Below are 11,023 nucleotides of genomic sequence, written 5' to 3'. Positions count from 1 at the left end.
TCAAAGACCCATCTCAACAGTGGCTCCATCAGAAAGCCAAAACCCAGCATAGAGAGGCTGGGTGAACGTGGTCTTGACTCTGTGGAGGAGAGTCATGGCATCAGAGATGCTGTAAAAGGACAGAGAACCTGCACTGTGATCCAGGTACACGCCTATTCTGGACGACACACGACCTGGGATATGAGTTTCAATGTTTCTGTGTCTGAAAATATAACCCCCTATCCAACACTGTAAACACCAAGATTTTACATTGTACCCAAATCCACTTTTATTACTTATCCCTGTCCTGCTGATGTCTTTATATGAGACTGCTATATAAACACTGAGTCCACCCCACTCTACCTCGCAGTAACTACGTCCAGATAGAGCCTCCCTACTCAGAACCTCCCTACTCAGAACTTGCCAGCATTCGGTGAATCTCTCTGGGTGACGAGGACAAGATCGTTGTATCATGTTCGTAACCTTTCTGTTCCCTTTAGACAGAGACAAGCGTTCATGCGCTGTGTTTGGATCCAGTGTTATTGATGGACATAAATAATGTAAGAACTCAGCTCTGGTCTTGGGTTCTGGTGGTATTGGCATTAAACCATGCACTCTATTCACTGTCTCTGAGACATTTGTCAGCTTCTCTTTAAGAATGTGACCTAGTTTGTCCCTTATCTTTGACACAGCCATAGTTACATCTTCAAAGTATCCCAGAGAACGGACATTTCTACTGACTGGGTGTGTAGATTCACTGATCTTTGAGAGTGAGGTGTAACTGTGCAGAAACTGGATGTGATCCTCTGTGTGTGAGATCTGCTCCAGCTCAGCATGTCTGCTCCTCAGTTCAGAAACCTCCTGCTCCACACTCTGCCTCTGTTCTTCAACACGACTCACTTCACATTTCTGCTGGTCTCTGATCTGCTCTCTGACCTCAGATCGTTTTCTCTCAATGGAAGAGATGAGATCAGTAAAGATGGTGTCACTGTCCTCCGCTGCTCTATCAGCACAGTGATTGATGGACTTAACCATCTGGTGAAGAACCTTCACGTCTTTCTCTCTCTTGTGGATTCTCTGTTCTGCTGACTCGTATCAAGCTCTTTCTGTCTCTCAGTTCTTTCTACTGCAGCTGAGATCGTATCGTGACCTTTGTGTTCTTCCATGCAGCACAGATAACAGATACACTGCTGATCAGTACGGCAGAAAACCTTCTTCAACTCGTCGTGAAGAGAGCAGATGTTCTCCTGAAGCTTGTTGGAGGCTTTGACCAGCTTGTGTTTCTTAAAAGCAGGAGATTCATAGTGAGGCTGGAGGTGAGTGTCACAGTAAGACACCAGACACTGAAGACAGGTCTTCACAGCTTTCAGTCTCTTCCCAGTGCAGACATCACAGGTCACATCTCCAGGTCCAGCATAGCAGAGATCAGGAGGAACAGCTTGGAGTCCTGTCTTCTTCATGCTCTCCACCACCTCAGCCAGTATGTTGTTTTTCTTCAGAACAGGTCTTGGGTTAAAGGTTTCCCTGCACTGTGGACAGCTGTAGAGTCCCTTCTGGTCATCCTGATCCCAGAAGCCTGTAATACAGCCCATACAGTAGCTGTGTCCACAGGGAACACTCACTGGATCCTTCAGTAGATCCAGACAGATAGAACAGCACAACTGTTCCTGGTCCAGTTGAACTCCTTGCTGTGCCATTTTCCAACTGACTGTCTGACTGACAGGCTGAGAAACAGTGCAGTTTTATTTAATCAGCAATCATGGGAGGTTCTTCCTGGCTCTCTCTCTCTCTCTCTCTCTCTCTCTCTCTCTCTCTCTCTCTCTCTCTCTCTCTCTCTCTCTCTCTCTCTCTCTCTCTCTGTGTGTGTGTGTGTGTGTGTGTGTGTGTGTGTGTGTGTGTGTGTGTGTGTGTGTGTGTGTGTGTGTCTGGTAGTGTCTATTCACTATAGCCCTATTCATTGGTAGGAAATATATTCTCCTTATTGAAATATGAGTCAGTGATGTTGCTCTTATGTTGAATGGATCAAATAAACTTCAGGTTCAGGTTCAGGTTTATTTGTCACACGCATATCCATACAGGTACAGATATACAATGAAATGCTTGTGCCAGGAGCACTCTCAGCCTTATTACACACACGAGACAACCCAAAACAACAAGACAACAACAAGTCACCCAAGACAACCCAAAACAACAAAAACCTTACAGTGTAACAGTGTACAGTTCAATTAAAACCCCGATCAATATCAAATGTGTACTTCAGTTTAACTTCTCATCCTTAGATCATCATAAACACTCCTTAACTTACACAGTGGTCTCAATCTTTTTCAGGCTGCGACCCCCCCCCCCCCCCCCCATGCCCCCCCCCCCATGAACTGGGGACCCCCCACGAGCAGTTGAAATCGTAGGAGTTGAGGCATTAGTTTGACTAAGTTCCAGACAATTTGTCCAAGGTTTGACAAGTTTGTAGCATATACATTTTTGTTTAGTTTAGTTTAGTTACTATTAAACTAAAGCCCCCTGGCACAAGTGGGCGGTGTGGAGTGGTGTGGTGTTGGGCCATGTCAGTCGAAAAGGGGCTTAAGTTGCTTTTGATGCAGTTATGGTCCAATTCTTTTGGACCATAAAAAATAACTAATGTGGGGACACCCTGGGGGTCCCGACCCACAGGTTGAGAACCACTGATCTACAGTGTCCCAGTCAACTTTACACAGATATCAATAAAGAATGTATAAAAGAGCAGGTTAAAGTGCAGTCATAAAAGTATAAAAAATAGAAATTACAATTCAGTTTCCATTGATTTTCCACCTTTGACCTGATATGAAAATGTTTTACACAGCAACGAAGTGCATCACATAGGTTATAAAGTGAGAATGACTTTCTATTCACTGTCCAGCCTCTTCAAAAACAGCCAGAGGTGTTGGTTTCATTTCTGAGTAAATGAAACCACACAAACTAAAATACTCCCTAAAGAATCAGTCTGTATTGTGTTATACAATAAATGTATTGTAAGAACTCACAATAATATGATGATGCTTGCGCGCACGCGTGCGATTGCATGCATGATTGTGCATGTGTGCTTGCGTGCGTGGCTGCAGGTGCGCATAGAAACCAGTTATGGGTGCACTGGTCCAACCTTTTCATAACTGAGTAGAACCACAATGGAAAGTCCTGCATGAGACTTTCCATTGTTATCCTTTAAGCTTCAGTGTCTGTCTGACTGACAGTGACTGTACCATGTGTCACTTATTTTGGGTTTTATCACTTTCATTTTAGTTGTATCAGTTAAGTAGCATAAACATATCGTAAATGATACGAATCCTCATATATATTCTGTATGGTCTAGCAGTTAACCAGAGTTAACCTACTTCTTTGGTTACATTACCTCAGAGATCACATGACATAGGAGGAGTGTTTAACTTGGCTTGGTGGAGCTTCTTACTTCGACATAACATAGCTGATGTTGCTATCAAACTGGCCTTGACTTTGTGATTTGTCACTGAGTTCCCCTGTGGTCTCACCCACACACTGGGAGCTGTCCTGTGATGTCTTGCAGAGGTTGTGTCTACTTCAATGTAGGCGGGCCAGGCCTACCCTGTAAAAAACATATAGCCTAATATAGAATATATCATAACATAAAAAAGAAATAAAGTAAAAGGACATAGCTATATTATTTGAATTATGATTAAAATTGTGTGAATAACTTTCTGTTTACTTGGTTAATAGCACATTTCTGTAGAAGCAGAATCAAGAATAGTCCTATTTTAGTGTGACTGCACTGATCCATTCTTTAACATATTTTGTAAAAGTTGGGGGTCCTTGCTCTTGGCATGAAAATGTTTGAGAACTACTTCTCTAAAACAATATTAGACAATAAAGAACCTACCCCTTCTTCACTGTGATTTATTGAAATGAAATATATTGAAATATGAGTCCCCAGTTTTCCTCTTCTGCTGAAATGATCAAATATATCTTGATGAACATATAATAAAGACAAAGGGCAGTGAATCTCTTCCCCTTCTCTCTCTATTTGTCTCTGTGCCCCCTCTGCCGGCCCGCTACGCTATTAGTTAGGGGTGGGCAACTTTGATGAGAGGACCACTATATATTTCCACACGCACTGTGTCTGTCTATGGTGTAATCAAGCACTCTTATGATGATGATGAACATGGTACAGTACAGTAGGCTATACACTTTTTAAAGATTCTATTTCATGATTTCTATAGTTTTCATTGTTACAGACCTGTAAAGGTACATTTGGTTTCATAAGTACACTCTGAGTTACAGACTTGTAAGGGTCAATTTGGTTCCATTTGTACACTCTCAGAGTTACAGACATGTTAGGGTCCATCCATAAGTAGTGAAAATAGCCCATCTGCAGAGCTTGTAGGTCTTCTGTTTGGGTAAATGATTTAATAAAAATAGAGTATTTGGGCTTGGTGGTGGAATTTTACACTCTCATACTCAACACATTTAAAAAATAAATTGAAAAGCAAAAATAGCCAGATGGGGAACATTAGACAAGACATTTTAAGGCTACAGATAGAGGTTTACCTACACACAGAGATGATTTGTGGTCTGCCAGTGTAAATGGAACCAAATGAACCCTAAGGGTCCCTGTAATCTGCTTTGAGAACCACTGGCTATCTTTACATGTGCAGGTCAGATATGAATACACACATAAATAGGGAATCATTAATAAAATAAGCAGCCTTTTTGTCTGCTGACAAAAAAACAAAAACAAAACAACAACAAAGGGATGGCTCCTAGTGCTTGACGCAAACATTGCTAACATTAGCCCATTAGCCACACACACACACACACACACACACACACACACACTCTCTCTCTCTCTCACAAAATATATATATATATACAAAACGTAGATCTGTTTACCAATCTATCAAACAAACATTAGTATGTTATGACTGAATGGGTATGATTTCAAGCACTGCACCACGACGCAATAATACCGCAAATGAAAATAAGAGAATGTTTACGACGAGGCTACCATGCTATGTAGCTAACAAGCTACAAATAGGCAAACAAAGGAAGGTCTCACACACAGACATTTAGACTTTACTACACAGACCACACTTCCCCACATATACACTCACCGTTTCAAATGAATTACATTTCCAGGAGTAGAAGAATTAAGTATAAAATTCAACATGTATCTCTCCAATGCATGGTCCTGTGGTCCCATACTCGCGTTTTCTCTTTGACCGAGAAGAAAAGATACGACACGGAAAGGCACCGATAGCACGGTGACCACTTCCGGTCTGTGGATTCCGTGATGAATAAAAAAGTTGTAAACATTAAAACCCTACAAAATACAATTTGACAATGCAAGCCTAATGAATAAATAAAATAGCAACAGCACAATAATGAAAAAATAAATAAATAAGGAAAAACATAAATAAATAAAAATAAAATAACTTTATTTAGAAGACAGTTTTCATTGGAATTGAATCAGTATTATTACCGAAGTCATCTTGTTTTGTTTGAAACAGTAAATAACACCAATATAATAATATTGGCATAATAATGGCAAAAAATAAAGAAATTACAAAAGTGCTGTACAATGAGAGAGATAGAGAGAGAGAATATCCTATGGCTTTAAGGGTGGCGTTGCGTGAGGACGTGAGGTCGTCGTTACACTATTGCTATACGCCACTCAAAATCGTCACGCTAAGGAATTCTAGATAGCGGGATTGATCGGCGTGAGGAGAGCTGAGCGTCGGCGTTTCCCGCACGGCGTGGACCCGCTCTTAAAATACCAGCGTCATGTCATCAGCGGCGGAGCCTTGTTAGCTGGGTAGCTGTAGCCCCACCATGTCCATTTGTTAGAAATGATTTAGCGCCCCCTTCTGGGCAGAGTAAATTTTTACTCTGGACAGTTTTCTTTACCGTCTCCTTCACAGCCTGCACAGTGGCCTTGTGGTTAGACAGCGTCCGCCCTGGGACTGAGAGGTCGGGGTTCAATCCCCAGCCGGGTCATATAGTTTACCAAAGACTGTAAAAACACGACTATTTCATGCCTCCCTCTCTGCGTGGCACTTGGGGGTTAGATCAACAAAAGATTATTCCCGATAAATCAGAATAAACATTATCCTTCATGCGTTCACAGATTTGAATACACATCTTAACTATTAATCTACCATATATCTGACTGTCTGCAGTGTGAAGTGAGCGCCCATATGCAAGCTTGAAGATTGGTCAAGCCTCACGTTTTTTTCTCTTTTATTGTGTTAATGTTTCGATTATTTGTAGTATCAATAGTATAATATTGTTAGTATTAGAATCATTTGTTTTGTTTTGTTTTGTTTTGTTCTGTTTGTGAAAATGCGTATCTTTGTTTCACACTGGGTGTGTAAAAAAAACAATTGCAAAGATGTAAAAAGTCAACATGAAATGTTAAATATGTACATTTTGCAATCAAAGATATTTTAAAAATCTCACATGACATTTTGGCTATCCAGCAAAAAATAAGGCAACCATACAGGTATATGTCCAAACGGGTAAGGACTAGTTTAAAATTGCATACCTGACTGATTCTAAAACTATTCAATTTAGCGCAATAAAAAGTAACCAACATGATAAATGGTTCCCGCTATTTACCTTCTGTCTGATGGCAGAGCACAAGCATGTAATGCGGTTGGTTAATTTACTTCATTATGAGTTATGGTTACAAGCTTAACATATACTGTAGGGCTATAGTAATGGTTACATGCTTAACATATACAGTAGGCCTCTAGTGATGATAGAGCAACATGATCAGTATCAGTGTACTACCAATGCAATCTTCTTTGATACATCTCTGTTATAACGATGATATGAATACATTTTACTGTATTTGTCATGATAAAACAAGAACATCTGGTAGGCTTGGCACAAATACTCATGCCAGGCAGTTTGTTGATAGTGTATGTGTGTGTTCATTCAGATTAGATATAAGGTGTGGCTTGGGAGTTGCACAAATGTTTTGTCGCAACACAATTATTGTTCATGACCACCAAAAGGGCCCTGTAGGCCCAGAGGACAGTACTCTTTTTACACAATCAGATAAAGTGTGTTGTTCAAAGGCTCTTGTCGAAAATACAATATGAAATTCAATATATTTCACACTCAGGAAAAAAGGCTAATCTCTCTTTTAAATGTGTATACTGTATTTTAAACTCCCAGTCCACTTGACACTGAACGCTATAAAAAACATAGGATAGAAGGTTAAAGTCATAAAAGAATAATAATACTAGTATTTATTATTTTTGGTTACTTTTTTATTACATTCAATATCATCATTTAATTACAACATATCTTTGGATTAATTTGCCATGGTTATTTTGTTATTTCATATCAACCCACAAAACAATTAGACAATAACATTTAAAAAGCCCAAAGTCCTACAGTATATGAGATACATTGTAGGCCTACTGTATGAATGCAAGATAGACAGATTATTAACACATTATACAACATCATTTTCAATAAACATGATTTGAGAGACAAACACGTCAGGTCTACTTGGGGTCACACAACTCAGCAGTGCTTTCAGCAGCAGTCCAAAACCCGGTATAGAGGGTCTTGGTGAATGCGTTACGGATCCTGTACGAGCAGATTTGAGTCATCATGGTGGCAGTGATGCTGAAGAAGATCACAGACACATCACCTGGACTGGGATCCAGGTACACTCCTACTCTGGAGGACACAGGACCTGGGTATTCTTTTACTACTTCACCTTTGTATTTTATGTTATAACCTCCTGCCTGACACTGTAAAGAAAAAGATTCAGCATTCATTCCAAATCCACTTTCCTTATAGGTCCCTGTTCTGCTGCAATCTTCCTCTGCGACTCCTATATCAACCTTGTTTCCATTCCACTCTACCTCCCAGTAACTGCGTCCAGTCAGACCCTCTACACTCAGAACCTGATAACAGTCAGTGAATCTCTTTGGGCGTTGGTTGTTCATCCTTGTTACTTTTCTGTTTCCTTTAGACAGAGACAGACGTTCATGAGCTGTGTTTGGATCCAGTGTGATTGGACATGAATATTTTAAGAAATCAGCCAATGTCTTGGGTGCTGGTTCTGGTTCTAATTCTGATTTAGATTCAGGTTCTGGTGTTGATAGTAAAACATCCACTGTATTCTCTGTCTCTGAGACGTTTGTCCCTTCCTCTTTAAGAATGTCCTCTAGATTGTCCCGCATCTTTGACACAGACACAGTCACATCTTCAAAGTGACAGACACTGCTGCTGACTGGGTGTGTAGATTCACTGATCTTTGAGAGGGAAGTGTAACTGTGTAGAAACTGGATGTGATCCTCTGTGTGTGAGATCTGCTCCAGCTCAGCCTGTCTGCTCCTCAGTTCAGAAACCTCCTGCTCCACACTCTGCCTCTGTTCTTCAACACGACTCACTTCATGTTTCTGCTGGTCTCTGATCTGCTCTCTGACCTCAGATCGTTTTCTCTCAATGGAGGAGATGAGCTCAATAAAGATGGTGTCACTGTCCTCCACTGCTCTATCAGCACAGTGATTGATGGACTCCACCTGTTGGTGAAGCACCTTCACGTCTTTCTCTCTCTCATGGATTCTTTGCTGGATGTTCTGCTGATTCGTTTCAACATCTTTCTGTCTCTCAGTTCTTTCTACTGCAGCTGAGATCGTATCGTGACCTTTGTGTTCTTCCATGCAGCACAGATAACAGATACACTGCTGATCAGTACGACAGAAAACCTTCTTCACCTCGTCGTGAAGAGAGCAGATGTTTTCCTGAAGCTTGTTGGAGGCTTTGACCAGCTTGTGTTTCTTGAAAGCAGGAAATTCATAGTGAGGCTGGAGGTGAGTGTCACAGTAAGACACCATACACTGAAGACAGGTCTTCACAGCTTTCAGTTTTTCCCCTGTGCAGACATCACAGACCACATCTCCAGGTCCAGCATAGCCATGATCAGGAGGAATAGCTTGGAGTCCTGTCTTCTTCATGCTCTCCACCACCTCAGCCAACATGTTGTTTTTCTTCAGAACAGGTCTTGGGTTAAAGGTTTCCCTGCACTGTGGACAGCTGTAGAGTCCCTTCTGCTCATCCTGATCCCAGAAGCCTTTAATACAGCCCATACAGTAGCTGTGTCCACAGGGAACACTCACTGGATCCTTCAGTAGATCCAGACAGATAGAACAACTGTTCCTGGTCCAGTTGAACTGCTTGCTGTGCCATGACTGCCCGATGACTGACTGACTGACTGACTGACTGACTGAAAAACAGAGTGCAGTGTGGCGTAATTTACCCAGAAATCACATGACATGGGAGTGTGTGTGTGACATCAGAGACACAGATCCCACAGATCATAACCACCCAAGGAGAGTTTGATAACATGGTTAAAAAACAATGTTAACAATGATTAACAAAAAACAAAATCCCTTATCTGCTGGGTGAAGTACAACAATGTGCAAATACAGCAGCAAGATTTGTGAGCTGCTGTGATAGGAGAAGGATATGAAAAGGAACACAACCACCTTAAAGATTATTAATCATGATATCCCTGCACTGCCTGCATGTAACCTTGATACATGAAAACTGTATTGTGAACAGACTGAACACTTCTGCTTTGGCAATGTAAACGTGTTTTCTCATGCCAATAAAACCCTTCGAATTGACTGAAAATTGTGTGTGCGTTCGTGCCTGCCTGCTTCTCTGCCTGCGTGTGTGTGTGTGTGTGTGTGTGTGTGTGTGTGTGTGTGTGTGTGTGTGTGTGTGTGTGTGTGTGTGTGTGTGTGTGTGTAGGTTATAGGAGGAGTGTATTTAAAGTGAAAGTGTCTGTTCACTATATTTATTGAGTCTATTCACTATATTCATTGGTAGGAAATATACTGTATTCACCTTGTTGGAGTCAGTGGTGTTGAATGGATCAAATACACTTCACTTAAAACCCCAATCAATGTCAAACGTGTAGTTGTTGTTTTAATTGCTATTATTTTAACTGTGATAACAATATTGAAATATCAGATTAACTTAAAATCCTTAGTTCATCATAAACCCTCTTTTACTCACTGTACACTCTACAGCAGGGGTTCTCAACCTTTATATGCTGTGACCCCTCAAAATAATTATTTGAACTGACCCCGTGAGCACTTCGAAATCGTAGGAGTTGAGGCATTATATTTTGTTGACTTAGTTCCACAGATAAATATTGTATAATATTGTAAAATAGCAAGATCTACAATCTCACAAAATGTTTTATTATACTAACTGACAATTTGGCCAATGCATAGTTATACATAGAATAGTTTGTTGATTACTTTTGATGCAGTATTGGTCTTAATCTTTTCTTCCTCTCTCTCTTTTTTAGGTATTAAAAAGGTCTTAAAAGTCACTTCAACTGGGTGGGAACCCCACAAAAAAACTAATGGGGGTCTCGACCTACAGGTTGAGAACCACTGACTGATCTACCGTGTCCCAGTCCACTTTACACACACATCGATAAATAATGTATAAACAGCAGGTTAAAGTGCGCTGAATTTCCACCATTGATCTGATATGAAAATGTTTACTCAGCAGCCGCAAGAGCATCACATAATATTTGAATAATGGCCTAAAGTGAGAATGTCTTTCTATCCACTGTACATTTTTTCTAAAACACACAGAGGTGTCGGTTTCGTTTCTGGTTAAATGAAACCACACAAACTAAAACAAGTCTACGCCTTCTAAGGATCAGTGTGTTTGGTGTCAATGGTTATTAAGTCTCGGTGTATCAAGTCATATTCCTGAAGTAGGCCTAAATTAGAGGCAGGGTGGAAAGGTGGGAGGAAACCCTGGATGATTCAGGGAGCCCAAACTTAGACTGGAGCCGTTACCAGGCTAAAATACTACCATCTTTTCCCTATTTGTGTCTAAAATGTTGGTTATTTATGCACTGTACAGTACATGTACTGTAGCATGTTGCCACTTTCACCAGTAAAAACAACTTTCAAAGAACATCATGCACATAACCCAGAGGGACGGGAGCATAATTGGCTGCTTCGTTGTTAACTGCTAGACCATATGGAAT

The 11,023-nt window shown here is 40.8% G+C and overlaps 1 pseudogene across 1 annotated transcript; it reads right to left on the bottom strand.

Moving 5' to 3' along the window:
* On the bottom strand, nucleotides 1-9,192 carry LOC308285170 (annotated as a pseudogene). The gene is made up of 3 exons: nucleotides 7,501-9,192; nucleotides 6,598-6,604; nucleotides 1-1,703 (listed from the first exon to the last, which is right to left on the bottom strand). The product of its transcript is annotated as an uncharacterized misc_RNA (transcript).
* Between the last annotated feature and the right edge of the window lie 1,831 nt (nucleotides 9,193-11,023).

Source organism: Nannobrachium achirus (genome assembly GCF_963921795.1).
Source record: "Nannobrachium achirus genome assembly, chromosome: 5".
Lineage (NCBI taxonomy): Eukaryota > Metazoa > Chordata > Actinopteri > Myctophiformes > Myctophidae > Nannobrachium > Nannobrachium achirus.
Note: the sequence above shows the minus strand (reverse complement) of the source record. Positions and strands in the feature narration are given on the sequence as shown.